The sequence below is a fragment of the Sinocyclocheilus anshuiensis genome, unplaced genomic scaffold (genome assembly GCF_001515605.1).
Source record: "Sinocyclocheilus anshuiensis isolate Anshui unplaced genomic scaffold, SAMN03320099.WGS_v1.1 scaffold543, whole genome shotgun sequence".
Lineage (NCBI taxonomy): Eukaryota > Metazoa > Chordata > Actinopteri > Cypriniformes > Cyprinidae > Sinocyclocheilus > Sinocyclocheilus anshuiensis.
The window spans coordinates 970475-994613 of record NW_015552590.1 but is presented as its reverse complement, the minus strand read 5'-3'; the positions used below and the strand labels follow the sequence as shown (position 1 = coordinate 994613).

The window sequence follows — 24139 nt, the reverse complement described above, 5'->3', positions numbered from 1 at the left end:
CCAAAAACATTCCTCTCTGAATAGATTTCAAGCACCTAGTCAGCTAAGAAAACATGGTAGCCACACTTTTGAGCGCTTCCAAGATTTATCTGCTGATTTATATTTTATCTAGAGGACATTTTACAGGTAAGATATCATATGCCTTAATGCTTTGTCTTGCATGCGGTGGGTTTATCTGAGGTAATGAAAGGACATTTGTCTGGATTATTCAAGTTTTTTGGCCCCTTCCATTTGCCCGCTTGCCCCAACTTGCCTGCAGCAAAATCAGATGTTCTTCCTTACTCAGATAAGAGAAAACTTTAATCAGAATTAGTGGTCTTGCTAAGGTAAGGTAACCAACACTATTGTTGTTCATACTTAAGGTTAGGGATTTGAACGAACCCCAAAGTATTATGCTTTGGTGTGTAACTTAAACTGCACCGTTTGTGAAATTAAATTTGTGGAGGAGAGGTATGCTATTGCTATTATAAGCTAAATGATTTTCATTTGATAAATGATAAAATTGACTATTTCTGTCCAGCAATTATTATACAGACAGGTAGGTTATTTTGACTTTAGCCATTCAAAACACTATAGTATGATGTGAGCATCAGGTGCTGTTCACACAGAATTGTATTTAAAAATATGAAAACAGCACAGAATAGGGGCATCAAGATGTATTTTATGTGATGTGCTTAGAAAAAAAAGTAAATAGCAGAAATAACTGACAACTGTTGTTAATGTAAATGCAACTGGGGAAAAAGCTTAAACCAGCCTATGGTTTAAAAGGCTGGTTTAAAAGTTGTTTCACTAGACTTAGCTCACAGGTCCCAGGCAATCCCATCTGGTTTTTAGCTGGGGGTGAGCTGATCTCCAAGCTTGACCAGCTAAAAAGTGACGACAACAACCTCTATAAAACCAGCCAAAATACCAGCAATGCACAATGTGTTTGTGCGAATTAGCTTACATTTTAAAAATCTACTCACTGTCACTGCTTTGTGGTAAACAAATGTATAATTGGACTGGACTCCAATTTAACTGCGTATCCTTCGTTTCTAATTATTTCAGAAGCTTTACAAGATATTAGCAAGTACATAAAACACTATGAAGGCCTGTCTTATGACCGAGATCTCATAAAACAACAGCACCAGCGCATCAGACGCGAGACGCATCCAAACAAACAAGATCTTCATCTAAACTTCAAAGCCTTTCAAAGGTACTTAGGATTTTTAAGACATCCACCATACTTAAATATGTACATATGAATTTTATTAAGCACTGATTTTGTTTTGGTAGGGAATTCCACCTACGTCTCAAGCCAGATGTAAATGGCTTCACAGAAGATTTCAAGGTCCAGTCAGAAGATGAAACTCAGATGGTGGATCTCTCTTACATATACTCAGGAGCAGTAGAAGGTAGGACATTTTGAAACACATTCATTGTTTCAAATGCCACACAATTCTTATCTATCATTAATGTTACTAAGATGAAACTGTTCATGTCTCAAGATGAGAGTGAATCCTCATGTCAAGGGTCTGTTCTCGAGGGTCAGTTTGAAGGCTCCATTACAACAGCCAATGGGACGTTCTACGTCGAGCCCATTGACAGATACACCACCTCCAACACTGACGACCATTCCATTATTTATCACGAGGATGATGTGGGTAAGTGATTATAATGTATTTCTTTCTTCACTGAGGTAAAGCTGTGAATTAGTCCTAACGAAATTTTGTGTTTACTGCAAAAATAATTTTCTTATTCAGTATTTTTGCCATTTTTACAATAAAGACGAAAAATCCATAAACCATGATAAATTTAGGCCTATTGCAAGCAGAACTGTTCAATATAGCTAGCAGTTTAATATAATAATAAGACTTTCCCAACCCGATCTCATGAGATGTGTTTTATGAGTAGGCGATTTTGTATGAATTTGTACAATGTGATTTTTAGAAAAAAAAAGAAAAAAATCATGATGGTCCACCCATATAACTATAAGTGTATGAATTTGTACGATCTCAAATTGTTTTATTTGGAAAATAAGTTAAAAAATAATGTTTAACAAACTACTTTTTTGTAGTTTTAGCTTGAAAATGGGAATTTTATTTAATTAATTAATTTTATATTATTATTATTTTTTATTTTTTTATTTACTTTTTTTAAGGAAACCTTTAGTTAAGTAGTAACCATAATGCCCTAGCAACCACATAGCAATGTACTAACAGCCAAAAAAAAAGCTACTTTTGGAGAAAAACTATTATATCTACTTAGAAAGTTATGGTTTTAAAAGTGAGATTTGTATTTCAAGTGGTGTTGCTATTGTACTTGATTTTGTTTGTCCAAACATTCATTGAACTGTGTGGGGTATTTTTTTTTACTGCAGTTCATTGTCGTGCTAGTGAGTGGTGTATTTGCCAATGAGCATCCAAACTCCTTTGTACAAAACTTTGGATTTGTTTCAGATGAAGCTCCAAATGCTCAATATTAGATTTTACAAGAATGCAAAACAAGTGCATTTCGACTAGTGGTCTGAGACTTTTGTACCTGCAGTTTCTGGGATTTACATTTGCGTCTGTGCACCTCTTTCACTGGGGTCGTAAAAAGACACGTGTTCCTGCCTTTGTATAGCAGGAGGTAAACATTGGCAGAGAGACAAGTGTATGTATAGTCTGTGGATATTGGTGGTCATGTGATCTCGTGCTTGAAGTCACACCATACGCATGTGGTTTCAAGGTTACTGTAGAATATTTCCCATGGATTCCCATGCATTTTTCCCAGTAAATATATTTCTAAAGGTGCTGTTGACATGAAATTTTCAACAGATGTCGGTAACAACCCAAGTAATCCATACATAGAAAGAAAACAAAACAAATAAATTCAGAAATTAAGTTCTGTGTCTGTGGAATGACCCAGGGAAAAAGTATTGAACACATGAAGAAAGGGAGGTGCAAAAAGGCATGGAAAGCCAAGACACCAGCAGAAATCTATCAGTAATTAGAAAGCAGTCCTGCCCCTTGTCAGTGGAAATTAATATTAGCTGGTTCAGTCCCAACTGATGGCCTATAAAAAGGTGTCTCATGACCAACGTGTCACACAAGAAACATTTCATGATGGGTAAAAACAAAGAGCTTTCTCAAGACCTTCGCAACCTTATTGTTGCAAAACATACTAATGGCATTGGTTACAGAAGGATTTCTATACTTCTGAAAAACTCTGCTTAATGATATAAACAGGAATCACCCACGAGCTCTCCCGCGAGCCGTCCCAGCGCAGCGCAAGTGAAAGATTTCACTCTATCGCTTTGTTCTAAGCAACGGGGCCGTTCCGGGGCTCAAAATTCGCAAGGTAGGAGGGGGTCGTGACGCTGGGTGTAACTAAAAAGGTGCCATTGTCCGGTGAGGTCCGGTTGGGGGAGTTACGGAACAATCTCATATCGCATAATCTTATTAACTGTTTATCTCCTGAACTGCATCTTTCTTTACCACGCTATTCAGTGCCAATCCCGCAGTGCAGTCAATCTCACTGGTTAAGGTTAGGGTCAGGTGTGGGGTAGGTTTAGGGCTAGCATTTTTTGTAGCATAGTGTAGGAAATCAACACTTTAATTGACACAACCAATAAAATCTTTAGAATCAGCTCTCCTGAACGCATATACTCTCACTCACAGACCAGAATACCAGAGACAACATTACTACAATAGGCTACATCAGCAGTTCTAAATTCCAGCCCATGTTCCGAAGTTAAGTAAACTTCAACGTATTTCCCCTGCTCAGGGAGGAGGGAGCAATGAACAGTGTGTAGGGATCATATCGATCGGAACACAGTTCATGCACGTAGCTCACTTCTAACGAGCTGGTTATCTGAATCGGGCATGTTAACTAAGCGAGACATGCAAAATATGCAGAGTGTGGAGGCGCGAGGACTGGAATTGGGAACCGCTGGGCTACATCATGCGTCATTCACCCACTTAACTTAATGATTGCTATCGGGATGTGAAGAGACTTTCAACCAGCATAACAAAAGATGTTTCTGAAGACAATCACCTATTGCACCTTTAAGCACACAGTCGCAGCAGGAAAATAGCCCACTGTCACTTACAAAAGTATAAACTACCATACTACTACTGAAAATCGAACAAAACAATGTAGTTATACAACAATGTAGTTTTACAGCAAAAATTGTTATAATCATTTTTGTTGTGTCATTGTGTTATGGTGTGTGTATATATATATATATATATATATATATATATATATATATATATGGTGGAATAATGGCCCATAATTGTCTAAAAAAAAATGTATGTATAAAATGTTTTATATATAAATGAATACATATATACTAAATTGGCATCCAAAAGTAGCTACTTGAAATTGTGCCCATGTTTTATGTTGTTTGTTTTTAAACATTATACTAATTTGCAGCAAGTTAAAGTAACGGATTTCCTGTTTGAGTCACTTGAAGACTAAATCTGATTGTTCAAATCAGATCTGTTATTTATACTCATCCAATCTTTGGACAATGCCGTGGTTTATCTGCCACCTGGAAGTTAAAACTAACAGGAAGTGGAGCAGCTTTTATTAGGTTTCATTGCAGCTGGCTGGGTAAAGGAAACAACCAATCAGGGTTGACCACATGAAAAACATGGATATGAACACAGAAACAGGACAGTTTAGCAAGTTTGTATTTCACAAATAACCCAGCATTTTTTAGTGTGTGTATATATATATATATATATATATATATATATATATATATATGGTGGAATAATGGCCCATAATTGTCTAAAAAAAAATGTATGTATAAAATGTTTTATATATAAATGAATACATATATACTAAATTGGCATCCAAAAGTAGCTACTTGAAATTGTGCCCATGTTTTATGTTGTTTGTTTTTAAACATTATACTAATTTGCAGCAAGTTAAAGTAACGGATTTCCTGTTTGAGTCACTTGAAGACTAAATCTGATTGTTCAAATCAGATCTGTTATTTATACTCATCCAATCTTTGGACAATGCCGTGGTTTATCTGCCACCTGGAAGTTAAAACTAACAGGAAGTGGAGCAGCTTTTATTAGGTTTCATTGCAGCTGGCTGGGTAAAGGAAACAACCAATCAGGGTTGACCACATGAAAAACATGGATATGAACACAGAAACAGGACAGTTTAGCAAGTTTGTATTTCATTATCAGCTCACTGCCATATCTAAATGCTTGGTTTTGATTTCCATACTGTATAATTCAGTGACGTCAATGTAATTGGTGCTGGTTGGGTTTATAAAAAATACAAGATCTATTCCAGGTTAGTCTTTGATTCTGCAAGTGTTCTTGGATAAACATTCATTTTAATTTCTGCTCCCCTCTATATGTGGATTGTTTCTCGACAAATTCAGGCATAATTTTCCTCAAACAACTCCTGAAACCTTTCTGCCCTGGTCTCCACATGCACAACTACTTGAAAGAGATGCACACAGGATGAAGCCAAAGTCTGGAAGTAATTCCATCAATGGGTCAATGCCCCACATTTACCCTTTCTTCTCACATGCTCCATTTCTCTCTACTCAAACTCACTGATCCAGGAACGACTCTGCTAGCCTTTTTGTTTATAGAAACTGATCATGTTCCAAAGAATGATCTGAAACCAGTGGTGGGACCTTGCTTGCCACCTTATTTACATTTAAGGATTCTTATTGGTTGATTCTTGCACACCAGGATGGTGTGATCCAATCACATTGCTTCTCTAGTTAGAGTCAACTTGACATTTATTCCCAACTAAACTCCCAGTCATTTTACAGTGTGGGTAAAACTTAACCAGGCTGTTGTGGATGTCAACCACCTGACTTTGCATGAGCTTGTTTTTTTTGCTTCGGATTAATGTTTAATCTGATTTGTGTCATTCTTGAGACCTTCCTGAATGTGAAGTCATAATGTAAAACCTTCTCATTGAAGTCTGAGAGTCAGTTACCTTAAACAAGTAGATAGAATAGAAAAAATAGAAAGCTAGTGTTTGTATGTTTTGTTTTTTTTTTATAAAAAAAGAAGATAAATATAGATAAAGCAGAATTAAAATAGAATAGAAAGTGCTAGAGTTAGAGGGTCAAATAAAAGTTTTAAGGTCATACCGTCTATGTAACCCAGCTTTGTTATGTCTGGTTTGGGTCACGATGCACCGCTATCACAAACAATCAGTGCTGCTGTTTTTTATAGTTGACTGAAGTTTCCACGAGAATGTTTTTAAGTTATTCTTTAATAATCATAATAAAACAACACGATCCATGTGTTTTTATTTGTTGAAAGGCTTTTGAAGCACTCTAACCTTTGTAGGAATGTTTTTGAAGTGAATTTTTTTTAAACAACAACAATGTAACTATGAAGAAGGTTCAACTTTCAGAGTCAGATTTTAAAGACTTTAAATATAATGTAATATTACCTTTTTGTGTTGTGTGAGATTTAAACTTGGTGCCTGCGATTACTACTGGTAATACTTGGGGTTAAAGCCAAGAGCGATAACTGTAACGATAACTATATTAGCATCCACACCAATGCACTGTAATGTTCTGTAAATCCTCAAGCTTAGTCGAGTGGATTCTCTTAGGCTGTCAATGTTTTTGATCATCAGCTGGAAAAAAATTGTTCTGAAAGTGATTACAGTGATATTGTTCCCCTGTTATCGTTATAGTTGTAGTGTGGAATTCCCTATAACAATTATTAAAACCTTATAGTTTTAGTTATCATCCATGGTGTGAACACCCCATATTGTACACCTGTTGATTTTATATTTCTAAGTTTTCATATTTTTCTTTCTTGCAGATGATAAAATTGGGCAAAAAATCCCATAATTTATATGACTTATTGTAGAGTAGATTTGGGACTGCACTCTTAAAAGTAAAGGTTCCAAATGGCGGTTGTTTTTGCTGGGATGCAATAGAAGACCCATTTTTGGAAGAACCTTTCAGCAAAAAGTTCTCAAAAGAACCATTATCTTCTTAGTGTAAAGAACATTTTAATAATCTAAATAAACTTTTACCACTATAAAGAACTTTTTGTGCAATGTAAAGGTTCCACTGATGTTTGAAGTTTTTCATGGAACCATGAATACCTATAAACCATTTTTAAGAATGTGGGCACTTTTGATTTGGGCCAGTTAGCAACCAACAAAAACACCCTAACAACCAGCAATACACTAAAACCACCTTAGCAGGATCCTTACAACCACACAATGACTTTGCATGGTTTTTCAGAAAGAGTACAATTTTTGTTCTTCCTTTCAAATTAAGACAATAATAAAAATAAGTTAAATTCAGGCTAATTAGAGAAATAAAATAACAAAAGAATGTGCTACTTATAAAATGTACTCTCTTTTCATTTACGAGGTACAAGTAAGAGTCAAGTCTAGCAAAGTTTAGTACAGTTAGAAATTATGTTACAATGAGGTTTTTCAACAGAGGTCAGAAAAGATACAGTCGCCCAAGTCCCACTTGAGCAAGCATGTTGGTTTTGCAATGAATTCATCATTTCAAGACTGTACAAAAGGGTCCAAGGTTTTTGCATCTTTTTTTGTCAAAATATCTGTGTCATCTAGTCTTTTATTTCACAGGACATTAATAAGAATGTATTTGGCCTCATTCGTGAACCACAAACAACAATTTTTATTGTGCAAGCTGTTCATAAAACCATTCTTACATAAATCTTACAGTATCTTTCGTGAGAGATTTACATGTTTTATTTGTTCTGTGTTTCCTGAATGAGGCCCAAAGAATTATTTATTAACATTTATGAAATATTTATGATATTTATTGAAAAAAAAGCTTCTTTTTTTTTCTGAGAAGAATCTCTTTGAAAGAACTTCAGGATGGTGAAACCACTAACATTTCACTGAAACTAATTTGGATGCTTCCCTTTTCATATCAAAGCAACATTCTGATTAATTACCAGTGTTTTTTTTAGTATATTAATTATGTACTATCATTATTTATTAACATTTTGAATTAGCTTTTTATTTTTCATTTTAATTTTAGTGTAATTGAAGTTTTAGTAATTTTATGTGCTTTTGTCATTTATTTTTTAATCTTTCTGTTTAGATTTATTTTTATTTTACTTTTAGTAATTTTAATACTTAAACCTATTGCAGTTAGTTGCTAATGCTTAGGTTTAGGTTTTTCATAGGTTTAGGTTATTCCATCTAATTTATATTTCATCTTATTTCAGATTTATTTCAATACATTCAAATTATTTTAAGGTAACTTTAACAACACTGTTAATTACAACATTTTTATCCCTTGTTTACATCTCCTTAGTAGTCGACTCCCATATTATAACCCTTTAATATGTTTTTCCACAGACAGTGCTCCCTTGAAACAGGCTCATGTTGGCTTCTGTGGTGCAGAGCGGCTGCAGCATCTTGTCCAAAACCACCAAGAGGTCAGACATGACTTCACCTCATTTCCAGTTTTGTCCTGTACAGTGTGTCCTTACAAACCCAAATAAGTTCTTTAAAAGGAGCACTAAATGTGGAAATAATTTTGAAATCAGATGTTGAGAGCTTTTTAGAAGATTGCACATGGAGGTGGCCGACATTACATCAATGCTTCGCAATGTCACTCAATAATTGTAATTGCTCTACCACCTTGTCCTGTTTTTAGGAGGCGTCCTGCTGTATGGAAAAGAGTACTATCTGTCCAATCTATCTATTGTTTGAAGCTCCTGGTTGGGTTAAAGCCATTTACCCCAAAATGGGTGCAAGGACAACCTGCCGCATCTTTAAATCAGATAACACTATATTTTAAGCTCATATTTACTACAACACATCACTTCCACTTGTTCGGTGGCAGCATTGAAAAACCAGATGTGAGCTTTTCCCTAAGTTCTCCCTTGACGCCTTCTCAAGGTTGTGAAATCTTCTCCGTCTTGTGACCCACAGCAGATACCAGTGTCCAGGTCAAAGCGGAAGGTCGACCAGTCCAAAACCAGCTGTCTTCTGCACCTCCATGCAGACCACCGCTTCTACAAACGCTTTGGAAGTGTTGAAGCTGTCGTGGCTCAGGTGAGTTCCCAAGATCTAGTACTCAAAAGATTCTTTCATTCGACAGCTACAGGCTGATAAACACAATACTTTTCCTGTTGACTCTAAAGTGTTGCCGCCCTTCGGTACCCAATCTCCACGAAGTGGGATTCACAGCATGTTCCTTCCTTGATCCCACTGGAGACTTCTCCGAAATGGTGGGATTGTATGTCACCAATGGAACGAAGCCAAGTTCTTTACTTTGGCTGTGAGAAACAAAGGTCTTCAAGCTGCTTTGGTACAACTTAATGTTATGTAATGTTTGTATGCTGAAGATAAAAGACAGGATTTCCACAAGTTAAAGTAACCGTTTGTTATCTTTTATCTGACGAGTTTTCCAGATTGGTGTATTTTGGGGGCTGGACCGCCTGCCTTGCGGCTGAGATCACTGAGCTTTTACTTTGGGGGTAGTTCCCATTGTCTGCGTATTATTTTTGACGGTTACGCAATGTTTTTGTTTTACTCTCTACAGCTGGTGATTTTTATTGTTTTACCAATCACTGCATGTACGGAATTCCTGAAAAGCAATGTTTCTGCCAAATGAATAACTGAAAAACACCCATTTAAATGATAATGGCTCTTTGTTATTTTGTTGCTTTTTTTACTTAGTCGGTTTCTGAGTTGGACAAAACTGTTAATAAGTCTTTTGTTTTTGGTCCCTATGTTTGTGCCCAGCAAAATTGATCAGTAAAAAAAAAAAACTAGCTTTCAAAAGTTTGGGATTGTTAAGATTTAATGTTTTTACACGAAGTGACTTGCTGCATTTATTTGATAAAAAATACAGTAAAAACAGTAATCTTGTGAAAAATTATTGCAACTTAAAACTTCTTTTCTATTTTAATTTATTTTAAAATGTAATTTATTTCTGTGATGCAAAGCTGAATTTCAATCAATGTTGAAAACAATTTTGCTGCTTAATGTTTTTGTGGAAACAGTGATGCATTTTTTCCTGAATTTTTTGATGAATAGAAAGTACAAAAGAACAGCATTTATTTAAAATAGAAATCTTTTGTACAATTTTAAATATTTTTACAGTCATTTTTTGACCAATTTAATGCATTCTTGCAGATTAAAAGTATTAATTTCTTAAAAAAAATGCTTTTTTCTTTAAGTTTTGGTAGTGTATACAATACACTACTCACAATTTAAATATCAATAAAGATTAGTGCTGTGATTAATCGTGATTAATCGTTAGACAGCACTAATAAAGATATATATTAATATATTTAATATATTAATATGTAATATTCATTATGATATATTTAATATATAGAAATTTAATATTAATATTTAATGTTAATTATATAATTTTTATATTATTAATAAACATTAATAATTAATTATTGAACAAGATTTGTTTTAGACCAGTAAAAAAAAATTTTTTTTGTATAATAGTTTACAAGCTTAATAATATAAATTTGTTGTAAAATTTTCTTCCCATTTTTACTTTGAGTAAAAATATTTATCTATAGCAATTTGTGTAAAAAAAATATGCCCTTAAATATTAAATATAATAACAGAATATAAATAAACTGAGCAAATATAAATAAATAAATAAATACATTTTATTGGTGCTAATTATGATGATAATGAATATTAATGTAAATATTAAATGATACTAAAAATCATATTATGTATGTACATTTATATAACTGTAATATGTTGTTGTGATTTATTTATGTATCTATTTTTTCAGATTCAGAAGTGTTTGTGTAATTGGGTGTAGGTACTCGGGCTGTGTGCCATGCCACAGTGTTATTCCACATTTCCATATTCACCCAGTGCTGTGTGCTAATATGTTGGTCTTGGCCTGCTCATTGTAAGGAACATAGGCCAGATTGTCACTCACATTCCTCACCAGGCACTTTTACCCCAGAGTGCTTTCATTCCTTCTGAGGCGAAATGTGCCTCAATCCACTGACAGTGACTGGGGCAAGAGACTCTCTGGAGGATTCACTGTTGCAACTGAAACTCTGAAGAACAGTGTCTCAATTGATCAAATAATATGATAAGATTACTGTGGCAAAATTAATCTTTCTGTCTGTCCTCTCGTCTGTAATTGTGTCACTATTTCTGTCTAATAAGGTGTCAAAGTGAAGTCAGTTAATCATAAGCTTAATGCACCAATATGTTTTGCAGGTTGCCTCCTACATGAAAGCAGTAAACGACATTTACGACAAAGCCGAGTTTGACGGCATAGAGCTGGTGAACTTCAAAGTTAAATTTCTCACCGTAAGGTCCTTGTTTAGGTCATGGTTTAAACAAAATAATTACAGCTGTATTATATATATTTTGACATTTTTTTTAATTGTCCTGTTTATTTTTAGAATTTATTTATTGCCTCTCAACTTCAAAAGGATTTATTTACCCGTTTTTTTTTTTTTTTTATTCATTTATTTTTGTTTGATTGTTTTTAGTATTTATTGCCTCTAACTTTAGATAATTGCGTAATATTTATTAACCCATTGTTATTTAATATATTTTATTGCCTTTAATCTTAAATAGTTTATTAATATTTTTATTTTTTCATTAATTGTTTGTATTGTCTAAAGTATTTATTAATTGGAAATGTATTTATTTATTTTTGTCATTTGTTTTAGTATTTCTTTATTGCTTTAGAGCATTTCATAATATTTATTTATTTTCAAGTTGTTTTTTTTGTTTTTTTAGTATTTATGGCCTGTCAGCTTTAGATCATTTCATATTTATTGCCCTGTTTTCTTTTTTTGCTTATTACCTCTTAACTTCCTGTTTTTCAGTATTTATTAATTTTTTTGCCTCTAAACTTTGTTTATTGACCTTTTTTGTTTGTTTTATTGTAATTTGTATTTTTGCCTCTTGATTTTAAATAATTTCATAATATTTATTTATATTTATTTAATCTTTTTTTGTATTTGTTTTATTGCCTCTTAATTTTAGATTTAATTTCAAACTTAAATTCCTCACCATAAGGTCCTTATTTTGCACTTTTTCACATATAATTTCTGCCATACAGTGTTCTACTCTCATGCCTCCTGACCTACTTCACCAATGTCAAAAATGTAAATGCACAGCCCGGAATGACATAAAACAGGTCGCTAACTATTTCAGGTGATCACCGAAGATGATCCCAGCAGTCCCTTGGGCAAGACCCACATTGGGCCTGAGAAGCTTTTGAGTCTGTTTTCCGAGACGAACTGGAACGACTACTGCCTGTCTTATCTCCTGACCAACAGAGACTTCAGCGGGGTTCTCGGTCTGGCCTGGGAAGGAAAACCAGGTAATTTCAGCCCATCCGCTCTAGACAAATCGCAACACAAGCCGCCTCAATGACGCCCACAAGAAATGTCACGTGGAGGAATATTATTATACTCAATGGTGGCTGACTGGGCTTATGCAACATTTAGGCCTTTGGTATGTGACCTCTATCCACAGTTGTCCTTGACGCGACATGATATTGAAGCAAGCTATCTGATAACATCACTCAAACCCTAGACACCCTATTGAAAGATTGTGATGTAAATGGTGTGGGTCTGGGCGTGGAGTGGTGGTCTTTGGGAAGTACTTCTAGGAAAGAATGTGCTTTAATGTAAAATTCTGAGAAACAGCCTTCCTGGAAGTTTTTATGTAATTGCATGTATACTGTGAGAGTTTTATGAGATACAAGTGGACAAGTTTGCTAATAAGAAACTGCAAGACATACAATGGCTCTAATTGTATGATTAAACCAGAATACAGTAATGCAATTAAATCTTTTTTTTCCCCCCCCCCCCAATTTTATTTTTTTTTTTCAGATTTGATTTTTCTAGATTCTGTTTAAATGTTATATATTGATTATATTTTAGTAATGTAAAAGCATATCTCTAATTAATTGAAATCATGAAATTTCAATAATTAAACATCAGTTTATTAAATGTTTAACAAAAATATATTTTTAGGGCACTGTAAAATTTTTATTTTATTTTTTTCCTCCAAATTCTGTTTTCTGGTTTATTTTTCTGGATTCCATTTTAATGTTCTATTTAAATTGTAATTATCTAAAAGCATGTCTATTCAGTTAAATTCATAAAGCTTTAACAATTTAATAATTTATTTTATTATAATAATAAGACTATTATTTTTTTTTTTATTAAAGTCTTAGTCTTAAAGTCTAAGTCTTAGTCTTAAAGTTGTCTGTTTGAATTTTTCTGGATTTGTCATTTTAATATAAATTTATTATCAAAAACTGTGGTAATCAAACGAAGGCAATTTAATTAATCTTTTAAACAACTGAACAATTTAATTAATCTTTTGAAATGTAATCAAATTCAAATTGAACAATTCCTTTTATTTTTTTGGCGAACAGTGCTAGACAAAATACATTTACTGTGAAAATTAAAACATGGAAGAAAAAGTGTTTCAAATTGCTAAAAAAAAAAAAAAAAGTTATTAGTAAATTGAGAAGTACACTATACTGCATTGTTTTGGTTAAAAACACCTTCTCAGACTCACAGTATTATCCCACTATGTTTTGTTTTGTTTTTTACCAAGGCAATAAACGTCTTGTTGGTACATTGTTTGTAGTACCGCTGCTAAGCTGACCTCGTAATTGACCTCTCCGCGGCACAATGAATGCTGTATTCCGCATTAGCAGCTTCCTCTACATGACAGGACATGACCTTAGCTGTCGCTCCCTTTTAATCTGGACATCTGCAACATCCTGAATGTTATAAATGAGACGTCTCCTGCCTTTATTGATCAATTAATTCCTCTACTTGGCTGAAAAGATCAGCTTAGACCAGCATGAATCTTCATAGTTCATAGTGGTCTAGCTCGTAGGAATAATATAGTCATGCAGAAATAGTCTGGCATAAGCTAGTTCCCGCTTTGGACACCAGAACAACTTACAGTTACATCTTAGCATAGTTGTGTGGCGTAAGTGTATGGCGTATATAGAAGAAGAAGACCTTACAAACGGGTCTGGTGCAATCCAATCGAGCAAACCATCATACTATTGATCCAGTGCTGGTCTTTATAAGGGAAATTCCCTCATCTAGCAACACATTCCTTACATTTTGACCCTTGATGACTCTCAGATCTGTCAGTTTTCATAGAAGTGGTGCTTTGTAAATGTACACTGGCCTCAATTCGGTTACGGCAGAGGTCTCAAACTCAATTCCTGGAGGGCCGCAGCTCTGCAGAGTTTAGCTCCAACCACCTCCAACTCACACCTGCTTGGAAGTTTCTAGTAATCCTGAAGACCTTGATTAGCTGGATCAGGTGTGTTTGGTTAGGATTGGAGCTAAACTGTGCAGAGCCCTGGCCCTCCAGGAATTGAGTTTGAAAACATTGGGTTACGGTATCTGAATGTCACTGGGATCTCCCACGGCCAGCAAACTTAGCAGTCATTGTTTTGATTATTATTGTTGCGGTTGGAGGTGCAGGCCACCAGCTGAGATCCTAGAATGCTGCCATGGGATTGACCGCAGCGCCCGCTGTGATTGGCTGAGAAAGGGAGTGTGAGTCCACAGAAGTGGTGACATGTGACCAGAGAGCTGTGCATGTTAGACCTCTACCCCCACCGCAAAAACTGGGATAACCGCATTCCTTTATCGCCATTTGCTTCCATGGTGAAACCCTCACGTGAGGAGGCACATAGGTTCCTTCATGCACATTAGCATTGAACCACCATGCAAATCCAGTATCAAGTTGCATGCAGTTCCATATGGGATGGGCCTTGTGTGTAAATTTGTTAATTCAGGCCTTTTTTGGACAAACATAAAAGCAGCAGTGACTTTGATGTGAGTTTTTACTGCTTTAGCACTCAAGCATGTCAAGAAACCTGATGGATGCTAACACTAACATCTTAAAGTTTGGCCCTGGAAAGTTGAATCAAGACATCTGCAAGCCCTACAACAGTCTTTTGGCCTGGTTTTGACTGGGCTTGTTGTCACCCATTTATTCCACAGCGGAGTGGGCTGAAGGGGTTTGTGGGGGCTTTCTATCAATCATACTTACCCAATAAAGACGCACTACCCTACTTTAGCAGCTTGGGAGGTTGTAGAGAGGTCAGTGTTTTGTAGGTGGGTGGTAGTTGTAGTATTTTAATGCATTATGATTTGGACATATCGACTTTAATGTGTCCTCCCATTTTATTTGTTGTATAGTGTTCTGCAGGAATGGCATATTTTTGTAGGCCAAAACCCATAAATGAGTTAGCATTTGAGCACTTCTTCTTCTTCTTTTATACTGAAGTCAGTGTTTTTAAATGGGTTTTGTTTAAATGCCTGAAATAAGGATTAACACAATCTCATAATGTTTTCACATTTTGTTGTAAGACATGAAATACATCAGTGATATGTTTTAAAGCTTTTACTTGTCTTGAAAAAGGCAGTTGTTAACAAGTGGCTGAAAGGCTAATATAGAGGTTGTTTTGGGACATTAAACATCAAAATGCTAAAACCCTAAATTTTACTCACTAGTCTTGCAAACAATTCTAACTCCAACTTTTAGTTAAAATGTTGTTTAAATGAAGATTGAAAGAATTGTCTAAAGCTTGGTGATGTTAAAGTCATGCGACTGTGGTATGGTTTGTTTATATCTTACACTTAGCTTTTTACTTCTGGCAGTTGTATTTAGGTTTCAAAATGCATAAAATTTGTTCATTTGAGAAGATTTTAATCTTAATCACGATGAACAGAACGTGCATGGTGCGGTCACATGAGGGAAACTGTGAAATTTCTTGGGCAAAGTTGGTCCTTTGTCATAGTGTAGCTATGCATGAACGTTTAGCTACCAAGCAGCTTTATATTGGTAAACATGTCAAAGTCCAGTGTTAACGGTTCATTGAATTTGAATTTGGAAATGTATTGGGGGCAGATGTCCCTCAAATGAAATTGCAGATTGTGTGGATTCCTGTTAACATTCCTGCAGAATTTCTACAAACAAAACTAAATGTGATGAACATTGAGAATTATTTAAGCACTCTATTGGACTAAAAATATTCCTCTGGTGTTAGGTCCTGTTTACTTTCCCATCTCTTAAATACTTCCTTAATCTTCGCTATTGTGGTTGGTTTGGACTTTTTGCTGATTGTTTTGAACAATCATGATGGCTGTGTTGTGGTGCAAATCAACAGCCTTATGCCCTAAAAAACCTTGTGACAAAAATGGCTCCATGTGAGTCTAGTGGAAAAAGAGCCTGATATAGCAACTGTGAAAGGCACCATCCTGGTCACCTTGCATGTTGTTGAACAAGCTCAGCGTTCTGTAAAGATGCCTCTGACCTAGAGTACAACGGAGTAAACATTTCACCTTCATTTCATTTGGCACTCTTCCTAGTCAGTTGGAATGAGTAAGCTCTGCCATGCAATGCATTTATATTCCATTGTCTAATTGAATATAGCTCACATAGTTATTTTAATGTGTTTGTCAGGACAACACCATTGTCCTTCCAATAGCACTATTGGCAGTTGGACATGGTCTGCAAGACCTTCAAATTTCGAAATATTTCTTAGCTGCCATTAAGAATTTTTAGACATTTGCATTTGAAACTTCCTATGTTTATGATTGTTTGAACCACAGTGACAAATGACTCAGCAATTCCAAAAACGAAGATCTATTCCTCATGTGATGATGAGAGCCCTAAATGAGAGACAGATGACAACCATAAAGCCTCTATAAACCCACAGTTCACATATGTTTTATGTGAGCCAGTTTATCCAACCTCAGTGTATGGTTCTTGTAAATTTCCCCGAGACAGGCATAAAAAAAAATGTGAATGGGTTCTCGATGCTTTGGGCCTGAACACAAATCTCACAACATCTGAGGAGCCATAAGCCTGACCTTTGATTTTGCCGAGCTCAGAGTTCACAGCCTGGTTTAAAACAGTCCAGGACTTTGGACTTTGATGGACAGGCTGATCTTGACCAACTACAAGTCTAACCCCTCTTACCACCCACCAGCAGCAGACTTTAGTCAGCAATGATGTAATTGGTTAGTGCTGTGCAAAAAAGACCAGATGTTTGTCATCAGCAGTAAAATCGTCTGTTGGCATTATATAAGCTCGAAACAAAGGGGAGCTCATATGAAAATAAAAAGTACACCTCTCTGCTAGGGGCTCTTCTCAATATGTAAATCATGACTTGAGATATTTTGGCCAACTGACACATCCATTTCCAAGAGACACGGTACCTTTTCCCTGTACCTATTGCCAAGGGACGTAACTTAAAGAGTTTTTTAAATTAAAACTCAAGAGAACTGTCCTGAGTCAATCTAATCTTCGCTGTAACAAAAGTCCCTGAAGGCTGTATTTCCTTTACTTTTATTTTTTATTCTTAGATAACTGGGGAGGGATCTGCTCTGAGATGATTTTGAAGGGTGGTCACAATTCCAGCCATAACACGGGTCTAATCACTCTTCAGAACTACGGCTACTACCTTTCTCCCAAACATGTGCAACTGACCTTCGCCCATGAGTTGGGCCATAGTCTTGGAGCTCCTGTAAGTCTGATGCCTTTCACAGACTAACCTGTATAGTTAAAACCAACAACTGACACATGCATGAATGATTAACACCAGGTTTGGGCTGCGATCTCCATTGGCGTCATTTGTTTTGAAAATGCATGCTACTACGCTGTTACCAAATGCTAGATTATTTTTGTTTGATTGCAGGCTTTATCGTAGCATGCAACGCTATAGAGCATTATGGGCTTGCTGCATATCCAAATGCCTTTTAGTGATTGGTGACCTTTTCCACCTGTAGCAGCCATGTTCTTCACACTTTCTACGGCTCTTTGGCAGATTAGTTCTGCTCTGCCTGTCCACCTCCCCCTAACATGTTGTCACATTTGACAGCGAAAGGGCTGACAAGCATGGCTTATTGTTTCCAGACTGAATTTGGGATGCAGAGCAGATCGGAGGATCCACATCATCTTTTGGCGCTTTTCCACTGCATGGTACGACTCGGCACGGCTCAGTACGGCATGGCTCAGTACGGCATGGCTCGGCTCGGTTTGCGTTTCCACTGCAGTTTAGTATCTCTTTAGAGTGGGCGGGATTATTCACATGTCGTTATAGTTGCGCCGCCTCTACTGCCACGACTCCTACAAAAAACTTTTTCATTCCGCGTCGCCCCCATCAAGCTCTAGCTGGATCCGCTCCTCAGCTATCAACGAGAGGAACGTCTGTACTTCCGCAACAGACAACGAAACTTTTTGGTTGTTAAAAAAAGGTGTGCTCGTTCAAAACAGTTGCATTCGATCCTTCGCTGGCTGTGCTGATTTAAATATAGCGGTTCTTTTGTGTTTGTGTCGCAAGTTCAGTGACGCAGGTAGAGACGATTCTCTCCGGCCAATCAGTGATCAGCAGATTTTACACGTCACGTTTTGGTAACGGTACGGTTCACTTGGAACCCAACCGAGGTGGTACTAAAAAAAGTACCAGGTACCAAGTACTGTACCCAGTGGAAAACACCCCAAAAGTGAACCATACTGAGCCGTACCATGCCGTACCATGCAGTGGAAAAGTGCCATTTGATTTATGGGGAGGCCAGGGAAAGGGGCCAGTGGCCTTTGGCCCACTTATCTCATTTCACTTCTGGAGGCTTTAATGTGCTGCAGAGTTTGTGTGAATGAAAAGCAACACAACACTATAGTGTGCATAATTTGTATACCTGGTACTACTTCCTAGACATGGAAATATAGAAATTAATTAACAGAAGCAAGTAAATTACTTGTATTACTTGGGCTAATAAATATATAGTATTAAAAATTAATGCTTTTACAATTGTTGTTGCAACTGTTTAATTGATCCCCAATGGAGGAGAACAACTAACTAGTAGTAGATCATTTTAGTTTGAGACTCCCGATCTACATTTTACACAGCATGATGAGGGTTCTGACTGTGGAGGCCTGGAGATCACCGGTGACAAAGGCAGGTTCTTGATGTTCCCTCAAGCCTCCTACAAGATCGAGGAGAACAGCAACAAGTTCTCCCCCTGCAGCCTGCGGCACATGAGTCGCATTCTGAATATCAAGAAGGACAAATGCTTTGCAGGTAAGATGCCTGAACAGATTCTGGGATGGGATAGATATGCTAATTAACTTTAGCTCATCTCAGTCCTAAATCTCACCTTCAATGGGCTTTATCTCCATGGCTGATCAGGACTTGAGGTAAACTTAACTGGCTGAAGATGTACCTGTTTTATCTTGTCAGTGAGTGAGCATCCCATTTGTGGAAACCGTATCGTAGAAGAGGGGGAAGAATGTGACGTGGGCCATGATGAAAGTGATCCATGCTGTTACAGCTCAAAGGAACTTGCAGGCATTGAATGTCGACTGAAGCCCGACAAACAATGCAGGTTTGCATCAATCCATTTTGTGTCAGAATGACCTGTAGACTTTTTGGAGAAATTAAATTTCTTCACTGTAAGGTTCCAAATAGCACCTTCAACCCTTGTGGTCCATGCCTTGGTGTCGTAATGTCAAATCGACTGTTGGATAGTAGACCACTGCGAAGAGTGCAACAGTGCAGGCTTTCCAGAAGGATGTATTTATATTGCTTGGGGTGCTAGTGAGTTCCTTTTTGAGCCCTTAAATGACAAACTTGATACCTTATTTCAGGAACCTCCAATCCAGCTACTGCAGGTGCCAACCTGAATAGTTTAGCTACTGTCAATTTAACACCTGAACGAGCTAATCAAGGTCCTCTGGATTATTTGAAACTAAGCAGGTGAATTGGAACAAATCCCTCCTGGAGCTGGTTTGGACCCCTCTGGTTTGGAAGGACTACCGCCGACCTCCAAGGAGGTTAACTCCAACCCTAGATACCTAAACACACCTAAACCACTTAATCAAGGTCATCAAAATGACTCAAAATGTCACAGCAGGTGTTTTAGAGAACATTTGAGCTAAACTTTCTTAAAAGTTTGCCCTCCAGGAACTGTGCTGGACCCCCCTTCCGTAAGGCAAGGGTGTCCAGTCCTAAACTCTGGAGGAAGGTGGCCCTCCAGGAGCTGGGTTGGGGCCCTTCCGTAGAGTCTTGTGGACTTGATAAAAATTTGTAAATTATGTCTACATAAACAGTACTATTTGGGTTGGGGCCTAATAATGCTTGAACTGATTATGGTACACTAAATCTACCTTTTTGAATATGATCATTGGTAACTGTTTACCTTATATCTGTCACAGTCCTAGCCAGGGTCTATGCTGCAGCTCCCATTGTGTCTTCAAGGAATCTGGGCTGATGTGTGAACGCCAATCTGAGTGTCGCAACCGAAGTGTATGCACCGGTTCCTCTGCTGTATGTCCAGAACCCGCCGCCAAGCCAGACATGACAATATGCAGTGATGGTACACGTGTCTGTTTTAATGGGGTATGTCCAACAGTAGCCGGGTTTCCATCCAAAGTTGCGAATTTAACTAATGTGCAAAATTGAAATATTGCATAAAACATTTGCGAATAAGCACCGTTTCCATCCAACTAGTCAAAGAGAACAAAATCGTCACTTCCTGGTAGAACTGGCGATAGGCTGTATATCAAAGTAGGAGAAACCCCTGAATATAATAATTTTCATAGGCCTATATAATAAATTACTTGCGCCTCAGCGCGAGCAGACGAAACAAAAATAAATGCGGTCCTTGCTTTCGGAGGTGGATGCTGCTGTTTGGGAATGCAGTCGTGTGACAGTTCTGGGAGGCAATTATACAGAAATACGTTGATGACAGACTTTGCTCGGACATTTCAAAATGACCATAACATTTCAGATGCTGAGGAACGATCGGTCCACTGGTTAGGTTTTGCCGTCCCGTTAGCGTAGTCACATGACTTTTTTTGATGCGCATGGAGGAATTTACTCAGCAAATGCGTTTCCATCTCCTTTTATTCACATTAACCCTTTTTCACACAAGTCAAAAACCATCTCAAGCGAGCGTAAAAACTTTTTTGTGAATTAAGGGATTTTTATCCGAAATTTGCTGTTTCCATCACTCGTTTCTGATGCGATACTTCAAAATGCGCATAAAAACAGGGTGATGGAAACATAGCTATTGACAATCTGGCTATTTTTTGACTATGTACTATTCTGATTTGGATTGTAATATTTAGAACTTGCTATCTGCATTTTGTAATTGATAAAATCTGATCTTTGGTTTCTTTCAGTCCAGTGTAATCCATATTCAGTCTACATATTTACATTGGTTTCTGATTAGACCATTCAGACTCATCCAGATTTTATACCGGTCTCAAACAGATTTGATGTTTGTCAAAATCAGATTTCATGCATTTTTCTGCTATTCAAAATACAATAAAACAACATATTTGAGTTCTACAAAAGTCAGAACAGCCTTGAGGACATATTATGTAATACAAATATGTGATTTAATTGAAAACAGACAATTTTTTTTTTCTTGGGCCAAAGTCATAAAAAACATTATATTGTCATAAATATATATTTGTGTGAGGAAGAAATGAAAAGACAAGATAAACCAAAATAATTGCTTTTCTGGGATGATCAGTATATGTGCTTGGGAACTGAGCACATGGAATTATTCAGGCTTAATGCGCATAGTAATCATGCAAATTGGGCATATTTTGCCTATTATCCTGTCGCACAAAGTTACATCCTCTATAACCAATGTCTTGTGGCTTGATGACACAGGAATGTGGCCTGTCTCTCTGTGCATTGTATGAGATGGTGCAATGTGACTGCCTGGGAGAGAACAGGATGGAAAAGTGCCACGTGCTGCCAGCAGAGAGGTAACCACAATGTTCCGCCACAACAGAACGTGTTTACTGCTCCAAATAAATTAGATGCATAAACAGCCATTTGTTTTAATGGACTGTTTGCGCTGACATTACTGCTCCATAAATTTGTAAATAAAGTGCATATGTTCTTGTATCTGAGTTGTATTTTTCTTCTTTGGTATTTTCTCTCCATAGATAAACCTAATACTTGTGCAAGCACCACTTCTTCAGTTCTTTTGCACTACTTTAGTGGGAAACATGTGGCTTTGGTTCCTGGGGCTCCGTGCTCTGGAAACCGAGGCTACTGCGACAGGTTCAAAGTGTGTCGAATCCTAGATGCCGATGGCCCAATTGCAAGGCTTAAGAATTCTTTCCTGAAATTGGATGAGTTTGATGACCTGGCCGGTTGGATGAAGGTTTGTTGTTATTATTTGGTCTATTATAGTGTGCTACCATATTCCCTTTTTGCCTTTACTGTAGAGATGGCCTCACTAGTCCTGTGTACAGTAGTAGGACTTTGCTTTAACATTTGTCAAAATTTCCAAGGATACATATTTTGGGCACCAAAACCAAATGGACCAATAAGGAACAACCCAGAGAACCCTAACATCATAACTGCAAGCTAGAAACACTCTAGTGAATATATGTTTGCTATTATTTGAAACTTCTCTCTTCTCATTTGCAGGCACATTGGTGGGCAATACTTCTGGGTATTCTCGCCATCTCAGCAATAATGGCCGGAACTATCTGTATTTTTGGACAGCCACTTGAGATTGATGACGACAGGTAAACATCTCTCCACTTGGAGCCCTCCAACTGGCAAAAAAACACTCCCTGCAAGCAAGAAAGCATTGCTTTTGTGGCTACTTTTGAATGTTTAAAACATCTGACTGATCACTAAAGCCTGTCCAGATGCACAGCTGAGAGTCGACTGCATCTGTCCAAACATGATTTGAGTTACTTCGCCTCTTCCAGCCATGTGTCTCACACCATTGGCCATTACAAAGTTATTTTAACTCCACTGCTGATTTGAGAATTGAATACTGTCCAGCTTTTCAACTATAAATCATTGTGCTCTCAATAACTTTGTACACAATGTTGCCTACGTTTATTTCAAAGAAATCCAAGAACATGAGACTCCGATTTTGAGAAAGCCGATTATCTCGACATAGCTAATGACAACAGATTGCTGTAGATTCATGGTTTAGATACATGTTTTTGGGAAAGGTACAATAAAAATACAGTATATGTTAACCTATGAATGGCTTACTTATGGTTGTCTCTGGTCATTTGTTTCCTCCGGAAATTACAGGGTCAGAACGATATCAGCAAGGTTAAAATTTAGTGTTTCGCAAACTTTTGGCTATGATGAGTGATTTCACGACGCCACTTTGTTTGAGCTGCTGGATTTGCTTTCACGATTTTATCTCTTCATGTCATCCTTGAGAGGGGATACCATGATAAGCACTAAGAACTAAGTGACATTTAAGCTCGAATGAGGTAAAAAAAGTTCAAGATCTATTTAATAGGACATTATTTGATGTTGTTTTAACATGTTCAATGATATGTGTAAATAATTAAAATAGTTAAATTGTATATAATGAGTAATATGTGTGTCAAAATAAATGTATAAAACATTCAAGTTCAGATTTCAAGACATTAAAAAAGGCATATGTTTAGATCAAAGATATAATTTATTATGACTTTTTTAAACAAATTTACAGTTATGTAAAATTTACTTAATTGATGTACAGTACAATACATTATTAAAAAAAAAATGTGTAAAGTGTTGTAGCAGTTTGTTTGATGCAGTTGACAGAATAAATGTCAGTTACAGTATGCCTAGGTAAGTCGATTATCAGTGCAAAAGATAAAAGGTACCAATAATAACACATTACTTATTTATTTGGCATTTAACAGGTGGTTTCTTGATGCAATTTTTTCTTTTGCTCAAACAACATAAAGCATTCAAGATTTGAAGTAATCCCTGCTGGGAAAAAAAAAAGAAACCATTGCAGAATTTGTAATGGTTTTACTGGTTATAATGGGAATTGTATTGGTTTTAATGGAAACTGTAATGGTCCCTTTGGGTCTCTACTGGTAATTGGTCAACGTTAAAAAAATCTTATTATTACACTATGTCCCAAAACACATTACAGGAAACCATTTTTTTAATGGTTAATTGCTGATTATTTGCAATGGTATTTGTAGTGAAAACCATGATGATATTGTGTTTACATTTTCCTCAGAGAAAGGTACCATCAATGTTGTCCTTGTTGACAGATCAGTGAAAAGTAAACCACTGTTTCTTACCTAATAATATTTTATCCGGACATGCTCAAGATAAATTTCGCGGGCTAAAAGGTCCATTGCTTATAGGGTAGCAATGTTCAAACAGCTGAAA

At 36.6% G+C, this 24139-nt stretch overlaps 1 pseudogene; it reads left to right on the top strand.

Annotated features, from left to right (window-relative positions):
* LOC107665503 (disintegrin and metalloproteinase domain-containing protein 10-like) lies at positions 1 to 23244 on the top strand (annotated as a pseudogene).
* Positions 23245 to 24139: the final 895 nt, after the last annotated feature.